Genomic DNA, 24,424 nt, shown 5'->3' with positions numbered 1-24,424 from the left:
CGAGAGAGAAAGAGAGAGAGGATCGGCGTGTGGGTGGACGTTGCTCCTCAGGGTGGTGGTGCTGCTGATGCTGCTGCTAGGGGGAGTGTATGGAGTGTGTGTAATTGAATATATATCAGGAGGCAGACAGGTGAAGGAGAGCACCGCACCGTGTGGTCATCAGCTGAGTGCAACTCCACTGAGTGAATAAATCAGTGTCTCTTTAATGTAAGAGGTGATTTTCATGGGGCTTGAATCCCACAGAGACGCTCCACCTTTGACTGCCATGGTGTGTGTGTGTGTGTGTGCGCCGCATGTTGGGGTGTGACACTGTGTGGCTGCAGGTTCCCCCTGTGATCCAAAGGACCTAACGAGGCAGTCGGTGAGAATCGTGGCTCATGGGATGTGTTGAAGTTGCCATGGCTGCGCTTACCTGAGAGGGGGACAGGGAGAGGTGAGACATCCGTAGGTGAACAGAAGCCACCTGTCCACCTCTGTCCTTCACCGCACTGAAGAGAGATGAACAGCTGTCGGCGCCCTGGTTTCCGGAGCTCCGCTGGGGGTGACGAGTGTTCTGTGTGAGCCTGTCCACCATCGCCTGGTGAGGCATGAGCTGAGGACCTCGTTCTGCGACACGGCTCCCGGTGACGTGAAGGCGATGAACGAAGGAGCTGTCCGTGGTGCTTAAACTGTCTGCCTGCTTCGCTCTTGCTGCTCAGGACTGACTTCCACGCGGGTGGTCAAAGCAGCCACAGTGGGCATGTATACAAAATAAAGGAATGAAATGGATGAATAAATAAATAAACGGAGGGAAAAAGAGAGACGCCTGGCCATGTGCCACTTGGCTCTCCACACTGAACCCAGCAGGTGCACCTGAGCTGCTGAGCCTCCCAGCTGCCACTGCACAGTTAGCGATTTAGTATTAAAAACTTTATGACGTGTTAAATTTAAAATATATATGTACACATGTGTAACCCTTGTAGCTCGTGCTACGTTCCTGTGTCTGCTTGCGCGTGCGAGACGGTGTGTCAAAAACGGTTAAGGTGCAGCGCAGCCCACATCGCAGAGCGATGCTTAATGCTTTAATGGTCCAGCCGACTCTTGTTCAAGGCCGTGTGTCTCTGACACCAGATTTCAGCCGGCACTGTGGGACACCTCTGGAGAAATGATGGTTACTGCCATCCGACCTCAGAGGGGTCCCGGTCTCTGCCTTTGCAGGTGGGGGAGGGGGGGCTTTTACTGCCGAGGATGTAAAATTTCTAACGCGACCGGTGCTCATCCAGCAGGTAAGCGAAGGCAGATAGTTGCGCTTGTTGTTCATTCCATGTTCGGAAGCGTAGAAGGCTGATAATATGAGGTTTACTCCGCTGCAGAGGGGGAGACGAGAGAGAGTCCAACACGGTGGACACGGCAGCCCGATTCCCTGACGCACGTCGCGCACGCCGAGGCCCATCGCATTTTGCTTCCACGGGGGCTTTGAATGATGTGCATTTCCCTTTTCCATTCCAGGGGTTTACAGAATCCTGCAGCTGAATTTCCTCTCGCTTTCCATGTGAGGCGGCGACTCCAAAGACGAACGGCGTGCAGTTTAATACGACCGGGGGGAAGGGGGGTGTCATTTATCTTTAAACGCCGCGTGATGTAAACACGCGCCCTGCTTCAGCTGAAAGAGAAAATTCCCTTCTGTCACCGAGGCCCGCAGTTGGACTTGGCCCATGTGCTGGCAGAGCCATCCAAGTTGGGCTTTACCTCCTGTTTGCGGTGTACCATGTGCGGGTTCGAGGCCCCGCTCCCAAACTCAAGGGTTCTGCAACATTTCCTTCCGTCTGTCAGTCGCAAATTATTCCATACTGTGCTTTTATGTAAGGGGATTGTGGCAAAGCGCTCGGCAGAGCATGTCTACCGAGCAGAAGAAATAAGGAAAAGGAGAGCGCTGAGCAAGTGTGGAATATATTGTATCGGAGGATGTTGTGGACAGTAATAAGAGCATCATGCCGGTCGCAACCGAAACAGCTGGTTATCGACCTCACTCGTGTGCTGGAGGTCAGGGGGCAGGGGGTCATCACCACAAGCGTCCTGTGTCTTTCTGCCTCCGTACATGATTCGAGCATCATCACCGGTGCCTCTCTCAGCCCAGAAGTTGGCCGAGATGGAAACGGCACTCAGTCGTCACTCGCGGCGTGTCCTTCCGTCCAGTGGGTAGTTGATGAGTGAATTATTTCGTTATCAATGGAGCGTGTCTTTCTGGTCAGTAGAAAGGAGTGCATTATTCAGTCATCGCTTGGGCTGTGCCCTTCAGTAGATAGTTGTGATGAGTGAATTATTCGCTCACTAGCGGTGTGTTCTGCCCTGCAAACATTTGAGATGGTCAGTTAGTCACAGTCACAGCTGGGGTTGTGTCCCCAGGAGTAGCTGAGATGACTCGGTCATCACTGGGGGGGTGGGTTTCTAACCATCATTCCCTCGGTTGGGCCTTCGATTCGGGATTGGGAGGGGGCTTATGATAAACATATTAACATCCATGTAAGGGCACCTGTGATCAGATGCTTCTCTGTAAATCGTCATCCTTTTTGTAGCCAGATGAGTGACACTAGTACTGTGGTCACATCATCGGCGTCAGTTATCGCAACTTTCATTGGGCAGCACTGCTAGTGCTTCTCTGCCAGGCTGATGGTTGATGCACCAAATACTCATCTATGCGTAGTAAAATCTGTCTGCAGTGTATATCGTGTGAACGCAGGTCAATATTGGCATGGTGTTTCTATTTCTGAGCTTTTTTTTCGGGGGGGGGGCTATGACCTTAGTTGAATGTAGACTGTATGTCACTAATTTGTAAGACTGTAGCACAGGCTCTTGTTCACCGTGACCCGCTTGAGTCGGTACCATTAACTGCGCAATAAACACGTGCTCTGGGAAGCCCTTCGAAGGCTCTTTACGGGACGCTAAGTGACTGTTAATTGACGCGTTCGCTGCGCTCCTCGTGCACAAAGACCCCCGAGAGGCACCGCCGCTGTCCTAAGGAGACGCTGCTGGGGATGGGAATGAATGGGAATTGCACCCGGGTCGGACGTCTCACTCGCACATCTCGCACACCGGTGGTGTTTGAAAGTCGAGAGCTGCTCGGTTGTTTATGTTTTATTTATGAAGATCTGACAAGAGAATCGTTAACTTTTGTTTAAAATTCTTCACATAATTCCAGTCGGTGTTTTATGGTCAGATTTTAAGGCCGGTGCTCCGAGAAACGCGGACATTCGGCATGACATTGAGGGTGCGTTCCCGGTGGCTCCGAAGGCGGGCTGCTCTTCACCGGCATTCGCTCGTTCTGCACCATGTTGACACACCGATGATTTACATGAGCTCATCGATTTCTGCACTCCATCCGTCTGCGTAGGAGAGAAGGATTTAGGTATCGCTGAGCTGCGAGGGATCCACACGTGGGCAGGAGTTGGCCAGGAGGAGCTGAATGTCAGTATTTCAGCTCTTGTTTGTTGACTTATTCATTTTATTTATTTTTTTTTTCCCCAAAATATTTTCGCGTTTGCGGGGATTTTTTTCTGCACTGCACAAGTGATATGATGCTATGGGTGAAGACGTAAACTAAATAAATAATGATGATGATGACAATGATATAATTCCACCCTGAGCGGTTACCCTGCTGCCAGCCTTGTTCAGTAAGACCCCTCAAGTGTTTGCGCTAAATTAACAACAGGTGTCTCGTACTTCCACATCTCCTTTTCCACAAGGCGAGTCTTTTATCGTAAACATCTATCAGTGGGAAAACCAATTTTAATAATCTCTCTATTGCTCCTAGAAAAGTAACCTGGGATTTGAATGGTTGCTCGTGCCGCTATTAATTAGGATTTGATGAGCCTTTTGCAGATGAACTCATGGCTCCTGGTCCCCCCGGTAAAACTGGGATCTCCGGCTCTTTATTTACAGCGTTTTAACTCTGTCCATCTATCCACATATCTATTTGTGCTTTTTTGCCTTAAACCTTTACCAAATCTGGCTTGCTCACGATATCTGTTAAATAACATTTTGCTTAAACTGTCCATAATTTGTGCTCGTTTAATCTGTGCAGTGATGTGACCAACATATTTTCATGCTTATCATTCCATACCCAAATCCTCTTGTTGTTATTAAACTTGTGACGCGGGGCTCTGCGTGCGCGCTCCTTCTCGCAGCCCACCCGACAGCCCGGCCGCACTGATCCAGTTAGAACTTAATCGTCTGCTTTTTATTTCTGTGCTTTTCTCCAGAATGACCGAACCTGAATACAGGATTCATTACGCATTTGTCAGAACGACCTGTAGCCGACAGGTACGATAGAAATACATCATTAAGGTTCTCGAGATTCTTATGATTATGAAGACTTTCAGCTGGAGCGGTTGACACTTGGACCCATAGCTCTGGAGGGTCGTGCTGATTTCGGGTTATCTGGGGATGGACGGACTCCTTGACCTGGTGCTGGGACCGCTGGGATGGGCAAGAAACTCAGAAGGCGATGAGTCACGTGCTCCTTTAGTCCGGCCAATTCGCACACGTATTTAAAACGGGAACATTTATTTCTATCTGTAGTTTATGGGTATTATCAATGGACTTCTGTGCCGCTGCTTTTAATAACTTTGATGACAACGGTGACAAAAGCGGTTATTGCATTTATGATAGGAAGGTGTCTGTAATCGGGGAAAAGGAAGCCGAAAAAGTAACAAACCATTAAAGAGAAGCAAAGTGTTTGTTTTGCCATTTTTATTTCTATTCTCTCCAGAGAGGCATTTGCTGTTTGTTTACATCAAGGCTTAGACAGCTAATTCTGTTTCCCCAACCTGTCAGGGTGTCTAATATGATCGATTGGCTCTTTGTTCTGAAACGAGGCTGTTTTGTGTGTCGTTTGAGAGCGGAGTGAGACTCACTTTATTCTGAACCTCATTTTATCCAGAGGAAAAAAAGCCAGTTTTACCTGTAACACCTTTAAACAGTTAATTCGTTTGTATGTATTCGTTTTTTTTTTTTTCCAATCACTGAAGTTGTTTCCAGCAGGTGAATCTGGAGGTGGTGCTGGGGTTACAGTGGGAGGGGCTTAAGTTTTGATGCGATCACCGATGTGCTTCTAGGTGGGTTAAGCTGAAGGTGTGACAATCGGTAGGGCTGATGGGAGGGACCCCAGTTCGACTGCTATTACTGAAGTGATTCCAAGAAGTTAAGGTTATGATGGTGCAGGAGGCGGGACTGGACTGGATGTGGGCGGGACTTCATCACTGCAATGAACTATTTCAAGCAACAGACTTTCTCAGCTTTGCTTTTACAATCTATGTTATAACCCATTTCCTCTGCTGTCTGTGGTTGGTCAAACCCTGGTACCGGTGCTACGGTGAACGAGTGAAAGAGCTTGTTAAGGTCCCTGGGGGTGCTGGGACGAGACCTCGGCAGCGTGAAATGGCAGAGAATGCAGCCCTGATTGCTTCCTTCTCCCCCATTGTCTGGTGGCACCTTCCCTCTTGCTTTTACTCCCCGCAGATCGCGGCATCCCCCATCGCACTCGAGAGACACGGCCTTTTTGGAAGCGGGACTAATCTTTGGGAAGTGTGGCTTAGGACAGCACACGCATTCATTTCCTCTGCAACCAGTGGCCTCTATCAATAACGTGACTGCCTGTCAAATTCTGTAAATGTTATCTCTTACGGGTACCAATTTTCCTGGGGGATTTTGGGAACGTGGGTTTGAAATTAAACAGGCATAAATATCAATGTATTTTTCTCTGTATTGTCCAGACCCCTTCATTGCCTCTCAGCTGGCCACTCTTTCTTAGTTATTCTTGCGGAGATAAATGCATCCTAAACAGATGCTGTTTTGGTTGGGGGGAGCAGCTTTGTTCGGAGTTGGCAATGTGAAAATTGAATTTTCAAAGGAAATAATTTCCCAAAGTTATTTATGAGAGCACTACTTGAGGTTTTTATTTATTGGTCTGCAGAGCGATGTTGTCGAGGGAGACCGTGAAAGGCCAAGTCTCTCAGCAGCGTTTATTGCTGCACCTGTATGTGATTGAAATCCTTGGACCTTAGAAAGGCACTTTTTTTTTTCCTCCTGAATGCAGAGAGCCCATACAGCAGGAGGCCTATACAGTCCATATGGCGTCCTCCTCTATTAAAGGATGCAAATGGAAAAGCTGCACAATATGAAACCTCAGTCAGTTTTATGGGTATACGGCCATCCTGTAATAGATGCTCAACGGCCTTCGTTCTGTATTGCTGACACCAGCACAACTTCAGTCTGGTTACTTACATTCACACCTTCTTGCGGAAAGTGATGCGGCTTCTTTCATGCTCCTGCCTACAGTAGTTACACTAAGTAGCTTTTCTGCTGAAAATGTTTTAAAAAAAAAAGTTAGATTTTGTATAACTGTATCTGCTAATCGTCTCTTGGGACAGTACTGTTGTTTTTCGTATGGAGTAACGACAGTTTTTATTATATTACCAGTTTTGAAGTAATAAATGCTGTATTACAAATGAAAGTAAGGTTCTCTACACTGGAAACAGATGCACTCGCTATTTTGTAGCAATGTACTGTATGCTCTATGCTGTTGTATTTCTACCGGCGACTGAGGACAGTGGAATAGCATCTAGTACCTGGTTAATTACAACATCCCTTCATTCATTTTCATCAGAACATTAAAAATACAAAAATGTGCAGTTCCTGCTCAGTCGGTTTTGACATGACGTGTGACAGACGTTAAGCCGACGAATCGTTTATGTCCACCTTCAGCGATTTAACTGGCAGTGCAGACAGAATGTCGCTAATATACCCAGCTTGCCCGAGGAATTGGACTCCGTGGACTTCCCACTAAACCGAAGGATTTGAGTCAAGCTGTTGTGTCTTCCTGTATTTCTTACACATTTTTCTACAAATCAGACAAACATACGAACGTCTATTTAATATATACAAAAAGGCGGTTAAGAAAGCTGGTTAATTTTCTTTTAATTCCTAGTGAATTGATCTGGTCTCTGTTGACATTCCTACCTCGAAGACTTTGTGCTCCGATAGAAAGTGCACGTCCTAGTGGACTTGGAGATGAACGCTGCCAGGTGTTACAAGAAGTTTGTGCGTAACGGCCTAGCCATTCGGCTCAACTTATTCTACGCATCAGGAACAGATGAGTTTGTCTTGTGAAACTCTTGATCTTCTCCCCTTTGCATCCTTTTGTGGTTGTCATTGTTTAGATGTCAGCACGCTCTGCAAAGTAGTGCATATTGCCCTTGTTAAACTTTGGTATTTAGTATTGGAGTGGCAGACACATGAGAAATCTGCTGAAGGCACGGTGAGGCAGTGTTGTAGATCACTTTGACAACGTCGAGGTAAGGAGACTGCTGCCAGCCGAAGCTCATGCAAACTTAACGCTCCAGCTTTGGCCGGGGTCTTTGCTTTTCCACTTGCCTCGGCCCCTTTCTCTGCTGTGGGTAGGTACCATGCGTAGACTGTCAAGAAAGCATGATGACGTTGTAGACTGCGGCAAAAATCAGTCAGAGCTGTAATTCTTCCCTCTATCTTCTCGAGCATCCATCTGTGTGTAATTCAACCCCCTTGAGCTGGCAAGAAAGCTTATTTCCCATCCTCCCATGTGCTGCAGTGTTGACAGCCAGTTGTGTATGTCTCTTCCAAGAAGTTTGAGGGTAGACGGGTGACTCAGCCTCGCAGGGAAGTGGGCTGTGGTGCAAAGGTTCCCTGATACAGCCTGCATGCTCTTTGCCCGAGGGCGACGTCCTGGTTCACGGTTGCCACGTGAGTCACGATCAAGCGGTCGCCCGCTGCCTTACCGTCACGGGGTGGATGGTGCACTGACAGTAACGCACAGTATATTGGGCGCGTTGTCCTGCTTTCTGGGTGTCATTGAAGCAGGCGCCTTTGGGAAGCCGAACGGCATCCGCTCAAATTAATACAGCCCTTGGTTGCCTCAGCGATTTCTGCCATTAAAGAAAAGGTCAAATTGCACAGGAGCGGGAGACAGGCAACTTCTCACCTGTTCTCCCAGGGTTCCCAACTCACATTTCATGGGAGCAGGGAGCCATAATACTTCTCTTGTCAAAGGAAAGGACAAAATAAGGGAGAGAACAGAATGTTAATGATGGAGACTGGAAGAAATCGGGGGTTTAATAGGATATGCAAAACGTGGGGGGTTACGGCGACGGTAGAAGAAAGCTGCAGAAGTTGATTGTTCTTATCTGAGTTCTTTAATGCAATTTCCTCTCACAAAGAGACTGTGCAGACGCTTTCAAGCAAAAATAATGACTGAATCAGTCAGGGAGAGCGTGTGCTGCAGGGAGAATGGCCGATCCCGAGGCTCCACACACCCCGGTATCACGCGTTAAACACGCTGGCCTGTGTTCTCCATTGCTGGTAGCACAGATTTCGGCAAGACAAGGCTTGCAGTGTTTTGCCTCGTCACACTGCAATTATACTCATTACAAAAAGAAAACAAATTTGGCCAACTTATTACGTCGGCCCCTTCTGTCCATTTTAAATTTATTTTAACTTTTAAAAAAAAAATAAATAATAACTTTTGAAAAAAAAAAAAAATTTCTTCACCTGACAAAATTATTGCTAGTTTATGGATATTAATTTTTGATGTGAGAATGTGCTCTGCTGAGCCTAGGACCCACTGTGGGGACAACGAGCGTGCAAGATAGGTAGGGACAGACTTCACCTGTGTGAGGAGGCGTGAGGCCACGGGTGGCGTTGTGTTAGCGGCTTGGATTCTCACACTTTGGCTGGTTGGAGGAAAAAAAAACAAGAAACCTGATTGTAACTAATTATTTAAAAAAAAAAAAAAAAAAAGTTTATTAATAGGGCTGATAATTTTGGCAACGGTAATCTGTGTTACTTTCTTCCTCTTTCCATTTCTCTCGCTCTGGCTCTCTCTCGTTCTCTCGCCCCCTTATTTGCACATGATATCCAGATGGCCTCAGACCCTGTGCAGCTCAGTGACAAATGGTTGTGGTTATGGTTACGGTTACAGCACATGTGTGTGCGGACACTGCCTGCCCTGGGTTCAGCGCCCCCTTAGGCATCGTCCTCTTCCTGGAAAAACAACAGTATGGGGAAAAAAGGGATGATACGGGCAGCTGGGCCTGCCTTCCCCCCATCACCCCCCTGACTCGCAAACCTAATCAGCTGGCAATCAGGCTGCTCTGCAGGAGCAGCCTGGCTTTGACAGCCCCCCCACCACCCAGCCCTCCCCCCATCCCATCTCCATCCATGCTCGATCTCTCTCTCGATCTCTGTCTCTCTCGCCTGGCCAGGGCTGGAGGGGCCACGGCGATATGCTGTACACCAATACCCTCCCCCACTGGTCTGTCTGCTTTGACCACTGAGAAATTAATCTGAGTGGAGTAATACTGCACCCGCAGACAGAACGGCTCTTATTATCTTCCTTTTCTCTGGGGGAAATCGGCGCTCCTGCGAAGCCACCGCTCCCCACCGCAGGCCATCCCATAGATTCCTGGTGCCCAGTGCTGCTGCACATTGTGCCTGGAATGAGGCGGCTGTCAGGGAAGAGGTGGGCAGCAGGTGAACTGATGGCACCGCCCCCTGCCCACCCCACCCCCTGCACCACCGTTGCCAGGCTCCGCGCTCCGACAGGCTGGAATACCCTGTCCGAGGCCATATGGGTTTGATGGAAGGCGGCCAAGAGGCATCGGACACAGAGGCGAGAGGGAGCTCGGTTCCTTCCAAATGAAGGCATTTTGCACAAATACACGTCACACCATGTTTTCACTCTGTCCTGACGCACTTGACGTAACAGCGGGCCATTTGTGGCGTGAGGAGCATCTTCCTTAACTGCGGCAATATGAATAATAAAAACATGTTTCACAAAGGAAGAGGGGCAGCTCTTCATTGGGGAGCTGTGCTGGAAAAGCAAATTGCCACTGCTGCTCCTACTGACAGGTGTGTGTGTGTATGTGTTGATTCAGTAAACATACCATTTGCTTTTTGTGTTTTTCGAGCTGCTGCCTTTTGAAAAACGCAACAAACATCAGCCAGCAAATGTTGCGATAGATGTTGGATCGGAGGAGCGCGAACCCACAAAGAGGCCGAGCAGCGGGACGGGGGGGGGGGGCGCTGGATCAAGGCGGATCCGCTGCGGCGAAGATGGCGCCTGGAAGCCCGCGAGCAAAAACAGGCCTTTGTGTTGATTGCTAATTAAATGAGCCCCAGTCAATATCATATTAATGACCCAAATGGCTTCGGTTGCCATATTCATGAGGTGAGAGCGACACGTTTCATTTTCCCAACATAAGACAAAGATTGTTCTAGATTTGGGGTGGGGGGGGGGGTGTGTCTAAATATTGCCTTGCTTTGATTTTGAGTTTTTTGTTCTGTTGTCTTCCTAAAAAGCAGATCAGCTGCTTGCTTTGCTTATCGTTGTTTTCGGTGCCTTTTAAATCTGTAAAAAAGAGACGGAAACACCCTACAGATATTTGCATTTGCATTCTTTTTTCCTCTCTCTAACTCCTCCCCTTTCATTCTAGTTCTCTAGCACATGTACAATCAGGCGGGAGTGAAATCTCGAGGTTCGGTGGCCTGTTGGAGCGTTTCCGATACCTTGGCCTGGATTCTAAATGAGCTGTGCCGGCGGGGGGGCGAGGGGGGTGTTCCCCCAATGGGGGCGATGCTAGGGAGCGTCCGGCCCGAGGAGCATGTCAGTTGGTAATTAAACAGGTTGGCCCCCTAGGGGGAGCTGCACCGGGTCCGTCTCCTGTCACGTGTTCCCATCTGACCAGAGCGCAAACACAACCGTCGGCGAACGTGCGGCTCAGCGGCTTCCCACCCGTCTCCGTCTCGCTCTGGGTGACATGTTGCAAAGTGGTCCTTGCGTCTCTCCCCCTCCTTGGCTCTGAGCTAAAGCCGTTTCTTTGTCTTGGAGTTCAGGGTGAAATGGAGAGAATCTCTAAATGGAAGTGACAGCAGCGATGGGATGCTGGACAGGATACGACTAAGGCTGCATGCTGCAGATGGCCTGTGTGGAGAGGTGTGATGGTCATCTCCCTCATCGAGTACCAGGTGCGGTGCAGCGCTCCCTTCTAGGTCGCTGTCCCCAAGTGGAGCAGCAGTTCAGAGGAAGCGGCCGCATTGTCCCCCAAGCACACCGCGATGGCAGGCGGAGCTCAGCTGCTGGGCAGATCGCTGATGCCTCACTCCCTCCCTGGCTCGCTGCAGCCTTTTTACCCAGAGTGCACCATTAAGCGAGGCAGGGTTTAAAGGCCCCGGCGTCTCGGTCACGGCGAGGCGCTGTTTCGAGGAGTATACCCTGCGGTCTTCATTTACTCTGCAGAACCCTGCGCATCCCGTCTAACGGTTCCAGACTCCAGTCTTGGGATTGTCGGCGGTAACGAGGAGCCGTGTTCCTCGCTGGAAGAATGGGGCCCTAACGGGATTAAAAAAACATTTTCAGATGCTATCGTTGGACTCTGGACACTGATGGACACATCGGCTTTCGTCAGCTGCAACGATGAGAATGGGTGTCAACCCGGCATCCGTTACGGCTCAGCGGTGACGGTAGCTTTCCCTCCCCTGCAGAGCGGGAACGCATTTCGGGCGTGCGGACAGGTGCCCCCACGCGTCAGTAATGCGGATGACCTTCGGAAGGTGAACGTACGGCTGCGCCGCTCGCCCTCACGCTGATGGGAATAGACACGCCACGTAGCGTCTCGGGCCCACGGCTCTCGGGTCCGCTGACGTGCGGAGGAGGAGCCGGTGTGCCTGTGGGTTGCGGCTCCTGTGTTCCGGGCCTTTACGTCGCATCGTTTTTGCGACGGCGGTCGATGGGGTCGACCCTTCGAAATGCGTAGGAATAAAGCCGCTGATGTTGCTCTCGGTAGATAGAGCCGCCAACTTGAAGGAGCCGGGTTTGAATCCCACCTGCTGCTCTAGCGCCCTTGATCAAGGTATTACCCTGAACCGATACAGTAAAAATTACCCTGCCGCACACGCTGGTAAATGAGTGTAAGTAGCCTTGGAGGAAAACTAGGTAAATGGATAAACAGTATAAGAAATAATCAGAGAAGAAGGGATGGTGTTCTTTCCACGGCTCCTTCTACTGAACTTTCTGCTCTTACGGTAAATAAAAGGGAAGTTCCCTCCTCCACATTTTCTCTCTCGAAAGCTTCACTTGACCCTATTTAATTTTGCAGTTTTCTGCAGCAGATTTTACTGTGTTTCTTTCCCGCTGGTTCAAGTGACATGGTTGTTGCCATGGCTCCAGTCCAAGTTAATGAGCTGGCTGCTCGCCTCAACAGGGCCGTCCGGCGTCTCCGCGACCCATCGCTGCGCTGCCGCTCCGGTAACTCACGTGAGTTTGTGTACAGAGCCGTTGCGCTGTCGGGGAGTTTGGCGCCAGCAGCGGGTTGGTCGGCTGGCTGGTTAGCGACTGCACGCTGGAGTGTTTAGCTTGCGTGTCCTGCGCAAAGAATTGTTTTACTGTGGATCTGTGTGTAAAGCGGCATAATGGAAATGAGACGTTTGTCACTGTGCCAGGAATCAAATGCAACTGTGGCTAAGTTGTGTGTGTGTGTGTGTGTGTGTGTGTCGTGTTAGAAGACTACTGCTGATGGAGAAATACATCGCTATAGGTCAACATACTGTATATACTGCTGGTAGAAGGATGCTGTTGGTCTGATAGCGCCTGGGGAGAGATACAGTTGGCGGAGGGATACAGTGGCTGGCGAGATGCCATTGCGCCGTTACCCTTTAGTGGACCGAAACCATGAGATTCTGCGTGGCCCCCGGCTCCCGTTCCTCCTCTCACCACAGCTGTGTAGAGGCCACTGGAGGGGCAGGGAAAGCCCTGGGGGGTCCATGAGGAGAACATATGGTATCTACCCCAGTAAAGGGGGCCTCTGTCTCGCTCCATCTCCTTGTTCTTCCCTCCATCTGCAATTTCTGTCTAACTCATATGCGGCGCTCTACACCCCTAATTGGTGTAAAATGCTGGTAAAATTCATGTGACACTTTTCTCCAAAGCAAGTGTTCCAGTGTTAATCTACCTGCAGTTACCGACCCATTCGTACTGCTAGGTCATTTGTACCCATTACTTTTCGGGGTGGTACCTTGCTCTAGGGTACCGCAGCAGTAGGCAGGATTCGAACCTGTGACCTTGGCTTCTGAAGGCAACTGCTCTGTGCGCTTCGCAATTAGCCGTCCCGGTATTGCGTACAACTTTTGGATGCAAACAGCCCGTCCTCCTATTGCGTGGAGCTCAGGCAGCCGAACTCGAACCCGAGCGCGCAGTGGTGCGGTAACTCTGGTGTTCGGGCTCCCGCTGGATCACCCCTCCACGCTCCCACCCTCCGTCAGTCTGTCGGCCGTCACTCGGTAATTAGCGTGACCGCTGTAGACATGCTTGTTTGCCCTCACGGTTCCTTAGTCAGTTCGGTTCATGTTGACTCCGACTCCTAATTTCTCTCCAATTATATGAGAGAGTAGGTCATTTGGCAGCGGGGCGAATCCTTCGCCCCTCCCCACAACAGCGGTTTGGACTCTGAATTATGGACACACAGCTTGTATGTGTGGCACCACGAGGTTGCTGGTTCACATCTCTCCAGTAGCTCCTACACAAGTGCCATTCAAACAGTAAATACATGGACGATCATAGCAGATGGTGTTGGACCATCGATGGAGCTGTCAGGAGATCACGAGAGAAGTGGCTCTCAAAGAGATGAGTTTGAGACCCTTCTTCATTAGGGATTCAGCAGCTCTGAGGGCGACAGGGAGCTCATTCCACTATGTCGGCGACTAAAGCGGGATCCTGCAGACTTCGGCTCTGGACTCCTGAGTGTGGGAGCAGCAAGCTGGTGGAGGTGGAGCTCAGTGCTCTTTCTGGACTAGAGGGACTTATGACGTCCTTTAGGTGTCGGGGAGCAGATACCTTCATACAGGCAGCCACAGGAAGCCAGCAGAGAGAGACGAAGAGGGGAGATACATGGGAAGCTCAGCAGCTCAGTTCACGACACGCCATCCGGTAGACACCCGGAGGCGACGCCGAGGTCACAGGGCTCCGGTCCATTTTGGTTTGAGTCCACGGTTCTTGTGCGGCTATGAAATCCTCACCTCCACACCTCCATCACGGGCTAGTTGACTGGGATAAGGAGACCCACCGGAGCAATTCCAATTTAAGAAACAAATCGACTCCGAGCTCGAGAGGGGAAACGGAAGGTTCGCCGAAAGCGGCCTCGGTACGTCCGCTGGGCATCGGCACCCCCCGAGGAGCGCCGCTATCACGGCAGCCTGATAAGAGCAGCTCCGGCCTTTATGATAGATTAGCATTTACGCGTGATTGATTATAAAGGTAATAGCCGAGCGTGCGGCGGAGGCAGAAGGGCGTCTCTGTGGACCAGAAGAGCGCTTTTACCCCCACCTGCCATGTCTAATTCATCATCTCTAAAGTATTTGCACACTAATCAGTCCTGGAGGAGTCGGTCCGAATGGCACCACGATGGCAAACAGCTGCGGTGCGTCAATTTAATCCTTAACCGCTGCGAGAAAGTCGCACCGGCTCAGCTCCGTTCCGGCTAGGGTGCTGGCTCCGTGCGCGCGCGTCTGCGTGTGTGCGCGAGAACATGCGGTTTTTTTTTAGATGAGGAAGCGTGGAGTCGTCAGGCAAATGGCTGCCACTCCGCAGAGGACGGCGGCCTTGCAGAATCCGAGGTTGAGTTACCCAGCATGCAGCGGGCAGCCCCTCCTCCCTCCCGCGCCTGCCGTCGGACCCTCCCCCGACCCCCGTGCCGCCGCATTGTAATTCACGGGGCCGCTCGCGGAGGACACGTCTCGCTGACGGATGGCCCCGCCGCATCTCGTTCTCGCAAATGGACCGTGGCGTCGCCGAAGTGCCGTCTCTGCGTCGGCGGTAGCGTAAATAAACAAATCAACAGGCGCGCCGCTCGCATAATGAAGGAGGCGCAGACCGCCAGTCCGCCTTGCTTTGGGTCAGCCTGACTGCGGAAACTCATCGGGGCTCGGGGGTGGCGCCAGCAACGCCGTCAGCTGCGTACTTTCAGCTGCATGCGCATTTTTGACAAACTTCCAGTTCCGTAGAACCACTGAAGCAATTGTTGTTGTTGATGTTATTGTTATGATTAAAATTTTTTTCATAAAGGTGATTTATAGTGTGAAGTTTTTACGCTAAGCTGCTTGCACTGATTTACCCATTTGTACAGCAGTGTGATTTTTACTGCATTAATTCAGGGTAAGTACCTTGATGAAAGGTAATAGGGCAAGAGGTGGGATTCGTACCCGGGATGTTTGGATGGTGAGGACCACGAATCAGGCTTCGAAATCCTGACAGCTGGAGCCCAGTGTGGGATTCGAACTCCTGGGAAGCACCTGGGTTCTGTGTGTGCATTCCTTCCAAAGCAGAGCCCAGTCCTCCCACCCCACTCCACACACACCGTACAGGAACGCTGGACATGCCACTAGTCATCCAATCCCTCTCTATCGCTCAGCATCTCTTCCTCCCTTGATGCCCCCCACTTTGTCTCTCTCTCGCTCTCTCTCTCTCCTCTACTTCTCTTCCCTCCCATCCCTCCTGCGTCCACCTGCCTCGTCCCGATGTCTCCATCCCTCGGGCTCCTCGCTGCTCCGCTCGTTGCCCCGCTCGTTATAAACAAACCGCTCCGAGCCTCGTTTCCACGGCTGTTTCCGCACGCACACGCAGACACGCAGTGAGGCAAGGATCCACGCCGGAGTGGCCGTCGCCGTGGCGTCCCGCCGTGTGTTTACTCCCTCCGTTTGTCCTGCCCGTTATCTCAATTATTGTCATTTTCGTTTGCTTGTCACGTCTCATGTTTAACTCGCCCGCAACCCCTTTGTTGTTTTTGGGTCAGTATCACTTCGCAAATGATTTGTTTATCTGGGTGCTCGTTCTTCGCGGGGCACGAGTCGGACACGGCGACTCGGGATGCGCGCTTCTTATTCCTCTCTTCCTCTCAAGTGAAATATAGGGCCTGTGATACGGGGAGGAAATCGGCGCGTCTTATTTCAATGGATGTGTCTCTGAGCTGTATGTGCTCTGACTGTTAACGGAGATGACGGTAGTCTCTCTCTCTCTCCCTCTCTCTCTCTCGCTCTGTGTGTGTGTTTGAGGGGGGGCTTTTCTCCCCCGGCAAAAGATGATGCCCAGCCAAATGATCACACCCCCTTGGATGTGTTTCATTTGTTCCAGTTAAACCCAGGATTTGTCCAACAAAGTGAGTAGGGAGAAGGAGACAGGAGTCACGGGGGTGGGGGGATGTCCCCCAAGGCCCCTGTAACTTCACCCCTTAAGCCCCCGATCTCCTTGTCGTGTTCCATCTGCGTCAGGTTACAGGCCCATCTTTGTGACGCGGAGGTGCCCACCGCTGTGTTCGCTCCGGTAAGGTTAGCCGTTAGCTGTTAGCCAGCGTTGCCCCGGGCAACGGTGGAAGCAGCATCTACTGGGAGAGCGGTGTGTGGAGGGGCGGCCTGGCACAGCCCAACAGAAGCGTCCTGTGTGAGGTCCCTTCTCCCCCCATTCTAATGTTTGACCTACAATGTGGGCGTGTCTACAGGGATGGAATGAGCGAGGAGGCGGAGCTTCTCTTCTGCGCCGACTCGACGTTCCCGAGATCCAGCAGTGCTGCTCATCCTCAGGGCCCGGCGGGAGGTGCCGCGGAGCCCTCGATACAGGCAATCCTCATTGCGGAAAGGTATGCGGGGGGTCATAAGAGCTTTGACGCTCGGAACATGTTTATTCAGTGCTGGATGGTGGGAGGAGCTCCCTCACCTGGGGGTCTTAGCAGCAGGTGGAGGTGCACACACACAGGTTAAGTATTTCTTGTTGTGGAAGTTGTTGGTATAATTCATGTGGTCTACTGCTGGAGCTCCCTGCTTGCACTTGAAGGGCCGATGTTTGTATCACACCTCTTGCTGTAGTACTTACCCTCAACTGATAGGGTAAAAATGGGTAATTGGCTTTATGAATGGGCAAGTTGCTTTCAAGAGAAGTGTCACTCCAAGACCACTTGATTCAAACTGTCATTGTGGCTTTGATGGAACCAGCGTGTGATTGACTGGGTGCATGTGCCCGTCGTGTAAGGGGTGGAGCCTTGTGCACATTCCTTCCACCTTTGCTGCTCTGGCACTTTGCTGATGAACAGCCTTCAATCTGCTCTTTGAGAATTTGACATTTCCCAACGTGATGGGAAATATGCAAGATAAAAATACTGTGTGTGTGTGTGTGTGTGTGTGTGTGTGTGTGCGCGCGCGCACGTGCACTTGGACTCATCAAGCTTTCAGATGGACAGAACCCTCATGTCTCGTTCCTCCTGCTCCTCGCGCAGCTCGAACCTCTCCAGCCCGGCCTGGCACACTCCAGTTACCTTATTTAATTTGCTTCCCAACAGGTTTCTTCAGTTTCCAGCTGAAGCACCAAAGCGGTTTGATCTGCGTAAAATATGCACATGTTTGCAAAGTAAAACAAAAAAAATGACAGTGCTGACAAGTTCGCCCGCTGACATTTATTTGTTTATGCATACGCTTTATTGCTTAATTTATTTTTCCATTGTTATTGTTATTAGTCGGGTGACCTTTGGCGAGCGCCTTCCTTTGGCGAGCGTAATTACGGACTACTTGTTTCGGCAATGAAGTGCAGTTAATGTGTTTGAGACCCGTGAAGTGCTCGCCCCTCTCAGGGCCTCGGGCGCAATACCCAGATTGGAGGAGTAGGCAGCAGGGGGCGCAGCGGTGAATAAACTGTGCTTAAAAATCAGGAGGAGCGCTAAGGTCAGGTCCTTCAGCAAAACACCTGGGCTGGACTGCATTACCGAGTGCCACACACTGGGCTCCTGTAAATACACCGCTTGGTGGTACTGTAGGTGGCGCAGTGGCTGATGGCGTCACTGAAATAGTTCTGTAATAATGATAATCCCTCAAAGTGTCTGTTAATAAAGTGCATAATAAAAGGCAGAAAATTGCCAGTGTTGCGGAATGAAAACAATAAAAACGGAATAAAAGAATGCACACCGGCAAAGACAGGCAGTTTTCCAGGCACAGAAATGGGTTTTTATTATTTTACATTAATGCTTTAACGCAGCCAGTGGCTTCTTTTATACAGTATTATATCCTTTTGGTTGTGGCTGGGAATAGATGGACACTTTAAAATGTTTTCTTTAAAGGGCTCATTAAAACACCCATGTTGCTTGTGTGTGAGATATCAGAACAGGAGAGCAGCAGGGAAAAGGGAAGCACTGACCCATGTTTTTTTTTTTTTAATTTAGACTTCATTTATTGGTTGCTGCACTTTTTTTATTTATTATGTAATTTAATTTGGCAGCGGGGAGACCAAAATAAAGTGCACTTTAAAAGATAACAGCAGGTTTGACCTCGTCAGCATTCTGCCTTTTCCCGTCTCCATCTCCTGCCAACAAAGTTAACCGGTTTGGGGGATGAGGAGACGGTTATTTTATTCATTTTTTTCTGTCCCATTGTTGTTCTGCTCTTTAGATGGACGTGGAAAGCGGGGAGGACAAGGCGTCCCCTCCGTACATTGGGTACGATTAGCCTGCGCCGCTGTCCTCGACCATCAAGCAATCAGGAAGACTTCGGCTAACGGAGGCGGTTCCCACGGCGACGCCGCCCGCCGCTGATTTCTCACTATGCCGAGTGACTTTATGTCAGTATGTTAGCTTCACTGCTGCACTCCTATTTTTACACAAAATGAGAAACGAGGTCCATGCTGAGGTGGCACACAGGGAACTTGACCCCAGAACTTTCCTCTGGTGGGAATTTTCCAGAAGGATTTTTTCCGTGGTGGGGACTGCGTTGCTGCATCAATGTTGTTCTGATTTTGCGTCTTCCCAAAGTAACGTTGAAGGGTGCGTCTGCCCCGCCAAGAACATGCTGGGGAAGATCCTCAGCAGGCAGCTGAAGGGGCATTCATGTCGGTGGCTTTTCTTGTGGGTCTTAAATTTACCACTCTGCAACAGCGCCGCAAGCACCCCCCCCCCCCGAAGTCTCCACCTAGAATCCCAGTGCTCTTGCTCTTCCCTGCCTCAGTTTGGCAGGGACCGAAACGCTGCAGTTGCCTAGAGACAAGGCAGCATCTTTATGGATGTTGACCAGGGCCTACAAAAATTTCGCTCCTCCGTCAGAGCGAGGGAGCGAGGAGCCCAAGGCTGGAGAAAGCAAACAGGGCAAAGCGAGATACACAGATGGGGTGTCCTTGGACGGCGCCGGCAAAACCTGAGAGAGCTCCTCTAAGGTTCCCTTCAGGGGACACTCCACAGAGCTTCTGAGTTTCTCTCCAAAGATGAGAAATAAATAACCTCTTCACACCGCCTTCATTTCCACAGCAAAGCTGTCGGCAGAAACTGCCCCCCCCCCCCCCCCCCCCGGTTCGGTTATGCTCATCCGTTGCTATTTACTCACATGTCTGTGTCACCTGATCTGGCACATTTCAGAAGTCATCCACTGCCCACAGATGAGAATTATATTCCCCCATGAACAAAAAAGTGATGTATAAATGTTAACAGAATTTTGAGGAGATCATGTAACCGTGGTAGACGGTTGGCTGTAATGAACCAGGAGGCCCGGCTGTACCGCAGTCCATGCGAGAGCGGTTACTGGGGCGCCACGGGCTGCGCATGGTCATGATGCACAACGTGCGCCTAGCTCGCTTCCTCATCGTAAACGTGCAGTTCTTAAACTATGGTTACGCTGTCTCCGCTCCCACTGCGCGCGTGCACAGCGAGCATAAACATGTTCTCCATTGTTCTTTTCCATCTGAAGGAGCACACTGGCTCCGTTTCCCGAGATATTCACGCTGCGGTTTCCGACGGGGCCCCAAGGTCTTCCTCCCTCGGCATAAGTATCTCCCGCGCCTCTTTTGTGCAGATGTGGCATGAAATTCAGTTTAAAGTGCCATGTGAAGACCGGGTGTGCACGTGTGGCACCAGGTGGCCTGCGGAGTGACGAATGCCCTCCGAGCAGCCGAATGTCCGTAACTCGGGGAAACAAGGATCGAGTCTTGCAGGTCTGATCGTACCGTCCTCAAGGGTTCAGCTGCGAGGAGTGTGTAGCAGCGGTCACGCATCGTGGGGTTCTGTGGCCCCCCCAGCTTCCTGGGAGCAGCAGCTGGCGTTGGCACACACTCGCACGCTGCTAAACTGGCTCCCATGGCTGCGGAAAGGCAGGGCGATCTCCCACGAGCCTCCCCCAGCCCGGCTGTTTCCCTGCTCATCACCTGGTCCCGTGAGGCATCGTGGGAAGGATGAGAAGCGAAGCAGGTTCGCTCCTTACACTGCCTTCCCAACTGCTGCATGGAAAATGAGCACAAAATTGCATCCACCTGGGATCACCTAGGACTGCGTGTTCGAAGCCTCCGATCAGTGCCAAACTATTGCTGTCATCATGAGCATCATCATGACTTACCGAGTCATCATCATTTCTGTCATCAGTTCCATCATTTGTATGTTTGGTGCCAGATGCTTTCTGGGCCGGATCGTGGGATTATCCCCTGTAGCTGAGGATGAGCGATTTGTGGGCCGTCTCTCCAGGTGGGACTCGTCCGCCGCAGCTCAGTTGCTCTAATCTGCGTTTCCTTTCAGCAGGACTTTTCGTGCCACTTTAACGTGTTAAGCGTTACTTGACGAAGCTCTTGCGATGTAGTAAGCTCTGCTTATCCAGCCGGCGAATGCTGCTTCAGCAGCCGTGTACTGCGTCAGCGTTTCGCACCGAGAACATCGACTTTCTGCAGCACCTGTAATGAAGGCCATAATCGCCCTGCCGTCGGCCAGTATCAGAATCCGCTTAGTAGATGCGGCGGATCCCATCGGCGGTGCTTTGGCGGTCCTGCCTCCGTTTCCGTGGACTTCCTCTTCCTTTTGCTGCGGGGACCTCCCGGAAGCGAGAGTTCTCAGTAGGTTCATTGGCGCGAGCCCTGCAGGAGGCACCGTGCTAAGTGCTTTCTGGAAGGTGGCAGCAAGTCACCTGTGAGCCACTCGGTCACTTTGCTGTGCTTTTTATTCAGGAGCATCTGAGCGTGTGTACGAAGCAGCGTGAGGACTGTCGGCTTGCAAAGGTAACGCGATCGGACATCCGTTTTACATGGATACTCTATCACGAGCGTCCAGAACTTCAACATCATGTTTACTTTCCATTTGGTAAACCCTGCATGTATCTATTACGTGTTACAGCAGATAGCGTAACGGTCACAGCTGTAGCTTTGCGGGCCAAGGGCCCAGTTTCCAGTCTTGTCTCCCGGCTTGTTCCAGATTCCAAATGACAGCGCTCGTAATTGGAAAAAAACCTTGTCGACATGAAAGTCGCTGTTACTGCTGATGTAAAGGTTACAGTGTTTTAAGGAAGGTTGCCTGTTTGAATCCCACCTCCTGCTATAGTTCCCTTGATCAGGGCACTTACCCTGAATTGATACAGTAAAAACTACCCTGGCGTATAAATGGGCAAATCAAGTAGCTCACACAGTAAGTTGCTTTGGGAAAAACGTGTTAAAAAATCTGCAACAAGTGTAGATTTTCTGCTGTAGTATTTTTAAAGGAATTTGTGATTCATGAGAATTTGTTCCACCAAATGAGGTGGGTGCCTAAGCGGTCCGCTTGCAGAGGAGGACCCAAAGTGGCGGTGATTTATCACTTAAAGAAGAAATCGCAGCTCTCACCGCAGGAGCCGCAGCTTTTTTGTTTGTGAACTTGCAGTAACACGGATTGTGTGGAGTAGAAAATAGCACTTAATGCCATCTGTAAATAGCCGGTACTTCACCGCGTGTGCCGCCGCGTGGTCGTACCTACCAATGACACAGGGAGCCGAATGGACTTCCCGGCGACCAATCGGATCGCTTTGGCTCGTTTGAAAAGAGAGGTTGGGACAGGGAATGAAACGTGGGCGGCAGTCTGTGAGAGAGCACTTGCGCTGAACAAGTAGGGTGGGGTGGGCACCGCTGCGTGCTGGGATCACTCCTTCTGAAGTGGGAGCCCGGTGACGTGCGGTGTTGCGGAGGAGGGGGTGATCCTGACCTCCGCCTCTATCACGGTTGACCGTTCCCCAGGGTGCTCGGCAATGCGATCCTTCTCTCTAATGTCCTCTCTTCTAAACACCTCTTGAAATGAACATTTTAACCATTTGTTTCCCTGATGTTGTACGGTAAGGTGTTACACTTGGTGCAGTAAGGGTATCCAACTATACAAATGTTAAAGTTGCTCTAAAGAAAATTGCCCGCTTGACATATTAATAGTAAAAATAATGGGGGGAGAGGAGTGCCAAAAAGGATTGTTGAATTTATTTCTGGGATTTCTAGGATGTACATCAGGCATCACCCCAAAACCTGTGGTATTTTGTCTTCTGTGACGTGCCCTTTTATACAGCATTGTAGCGTGAGCAGTTTTGGGGAACACACTTAAAAACATCCTCAAGAGTGGACAAAAACAAATGGCTACAAGCCTCAGGCAGATATTCTGAGGAGTCTTGCAGGTTTATATATGAAAGGTAAATATCTAAAGATAGAAATAGTAATCCAATAAATCACCTTTCCTTCCCTGACTTTTCAGCCTTTCAAAGTTCTCTCTCTTACGAAGTAAATCCCACTTCTTCCACCACAAAAGCAGAGAGACCCTGTTCCTTTTTGGTCCAGAGGCTCTTGCGAGCCTTCGGCACAATCGCTCAGCAAATGGGAAAACGCGGAAGACGATGTAACGCGTAATTCTCTGCTCTTCCAAAGGCTTCTCCACATTCAGCTATCGCATCTTCCTTCTTCCGCTAATTCAGTTGCCTTTTCACCGTTTATTTGGTATTCTGTACTTTTTTCTTTTTTCTCCTGTACTTACATCTTTCCTTTTGTGTGCTCTTTTATTTTTCCCTCCCCTGTTAAGCACCCCCATAAGCTCCTCTCCCCTTTGATATTTGTTCGTCTCTAAAGGAGGATCATAAAGCCTGTCGCGAATTGATGCTTTTCTAAGGGGCCAAACCAATTACCTTTTTTCCTCCCTCCCCTCATGAAAATTGACACGAGTGGGCCGGCGTATACCTCTCGAAAATAAAGAAATGGCAAAAAGAGGAATCAATTTCACAGCTGAATGATGTGAGGGAAACGGTCTGCGGTCGGAATTAACCAATTACCTTGTGGGCCGTGGCTGCGCTGCACCTTCGCAATGTCGCAGAGGAGGAAGCACACTTGAACTACTCAAAGAAAGATACACCCCTGACTGTGAGATTGCATATCGCGGCGCTTGCTCGGAAGTCATTCGTTAGCATTGTGAACCCATTTCTCCACCTTCCACCAGCTCCTGGAATTGGAATAGTCCACTGCCTGGGATTGGGGTTCCTTTGCCCGGTACAAACCGGCCACTATGTGCGCATGGCCCCTGCGCTCTCTGGGTTCCAGTTCTATAACTGAATCCACCAACAAATCACTGTTAGTTGAAATCACAGAAGGGGGTCCTCGCATTGGACCATCGCGGCAGGGTGGGACCTCTTTTTGAGTTGCTTTCGCAAAGAAACATCCGGCTGTATGAACTGATAAAAGCGTACAACTTGAGGCCGTCTAGGCAATATCGCTGCGGATGGAAACACCCGCTGAGCCTCTGAATGTGATATAACAATGCAGTCGCTGAAAGACAAATCCTTAAAGATTCCTGTTTCCATCTGCCAAAAAATGACATTAGTTCTTTATGATAACAAATTCCATATCAAATTATTCATTGTTACTGGTGCTGCAGTGGTTCGCTGCATCTATCTGATGACTGTAAAAGAAAAATTTTTGTTTTTAAGGAAAGAAATCATTCATTTCAGTAATTATTATGGTTTACTGTGGTATTGTGACTGATAAATGTTTTGAAACGCCACATTTTACTCACGTAAACATTTGTGTAAATGCAAATATAATTAATTTACTACATTACCCCGAGGAACCGGCGGCATCTCTATTCGTCTGATTTTCAAAAGGATGATTCCGTAATAAATGTAATTTTTATTAAATAAATCCAGTGCTTTGCTATGTGTTTATTACGAGCACCCACATAGTTTGCTGGGCTAATTTGGTTCACGTGTTAAGAACCAACCCGATGAGGAGTCGGGAAACGTCAGTCTGATGGTTTCCCACTCGGTTTTAATGGTGCACCTCTTGTTGCGGAAGAGACATACCAAAGGATGCAAACTCATTCTCTCGTGTCACCGTTCATCTTCTCTAATTTGTTATTTCAGGAATAAATACGCGAGACGTCCGTTCTCACCTGTAACATTTTTGCTCCGCGTGCATCGAGATAATTGGATGCTGTGCAGCCATTATGTACACTACAGCCATTGAAACAGTTACGTCCTCACAAATCTGGAAATAGGCCATTATTAATACTTTGAATGTTGTCACGCATTGTCTCCAGAGGAACACACCCAGACTCTCTGTGTCTGTCTCACACGTGCGGTGCCATGATGG

The 24,424-nt window shown here is 50.0% G+C and overlaps 1 protein-coding gene across 3 annotated transcripts in view; it reads left to right on the top strand.

Annotated features, from left to right (window-relative positions):
- Positions 1 to 24,424, top strand: part of lrrc4ca (leucine rich repeat containing 4C, genome duplicate a) — a 58,460-nt gene that overhangs the window by 22,966 nt on the left and 11,070 nt on the right. Inside the window, exon 1 of one of the 3 annotated variants that reach the window (XM_029252060.1) lies at positions 16,464 to 16,691. The exons of the other annotated variants lie outside the window; for them this stretch is intronic. The gene's annotated coding sequence lies outside the window, so the exon portion shown is untranslated. Of the gene's footprint in view, positions 1 to 16,463; positions 16,692 to 24,424 lie in introns of those variants that run through there. 3 annotated transcript variants of the gene reach the window in all.

Source organism: Scleropages formosus, chromosome 5 (assembly GCF_900964775.1).
Source record: "Scleropages formosus chromosome 5, fSclFor1.1, whole genome shotgun sequence".
In the NCBI taxonomy this organism is placed as follows: domain Eukaryota; kingdom Metazoa; phylum Chordata; class Actinopteri; order Osteoglossiformes; family Osteoglossidae; genus Scleropages; species Scleropages formosus.
This window is presented reverse-complemented; position numbering and strand designations above follow the sequence as displayed.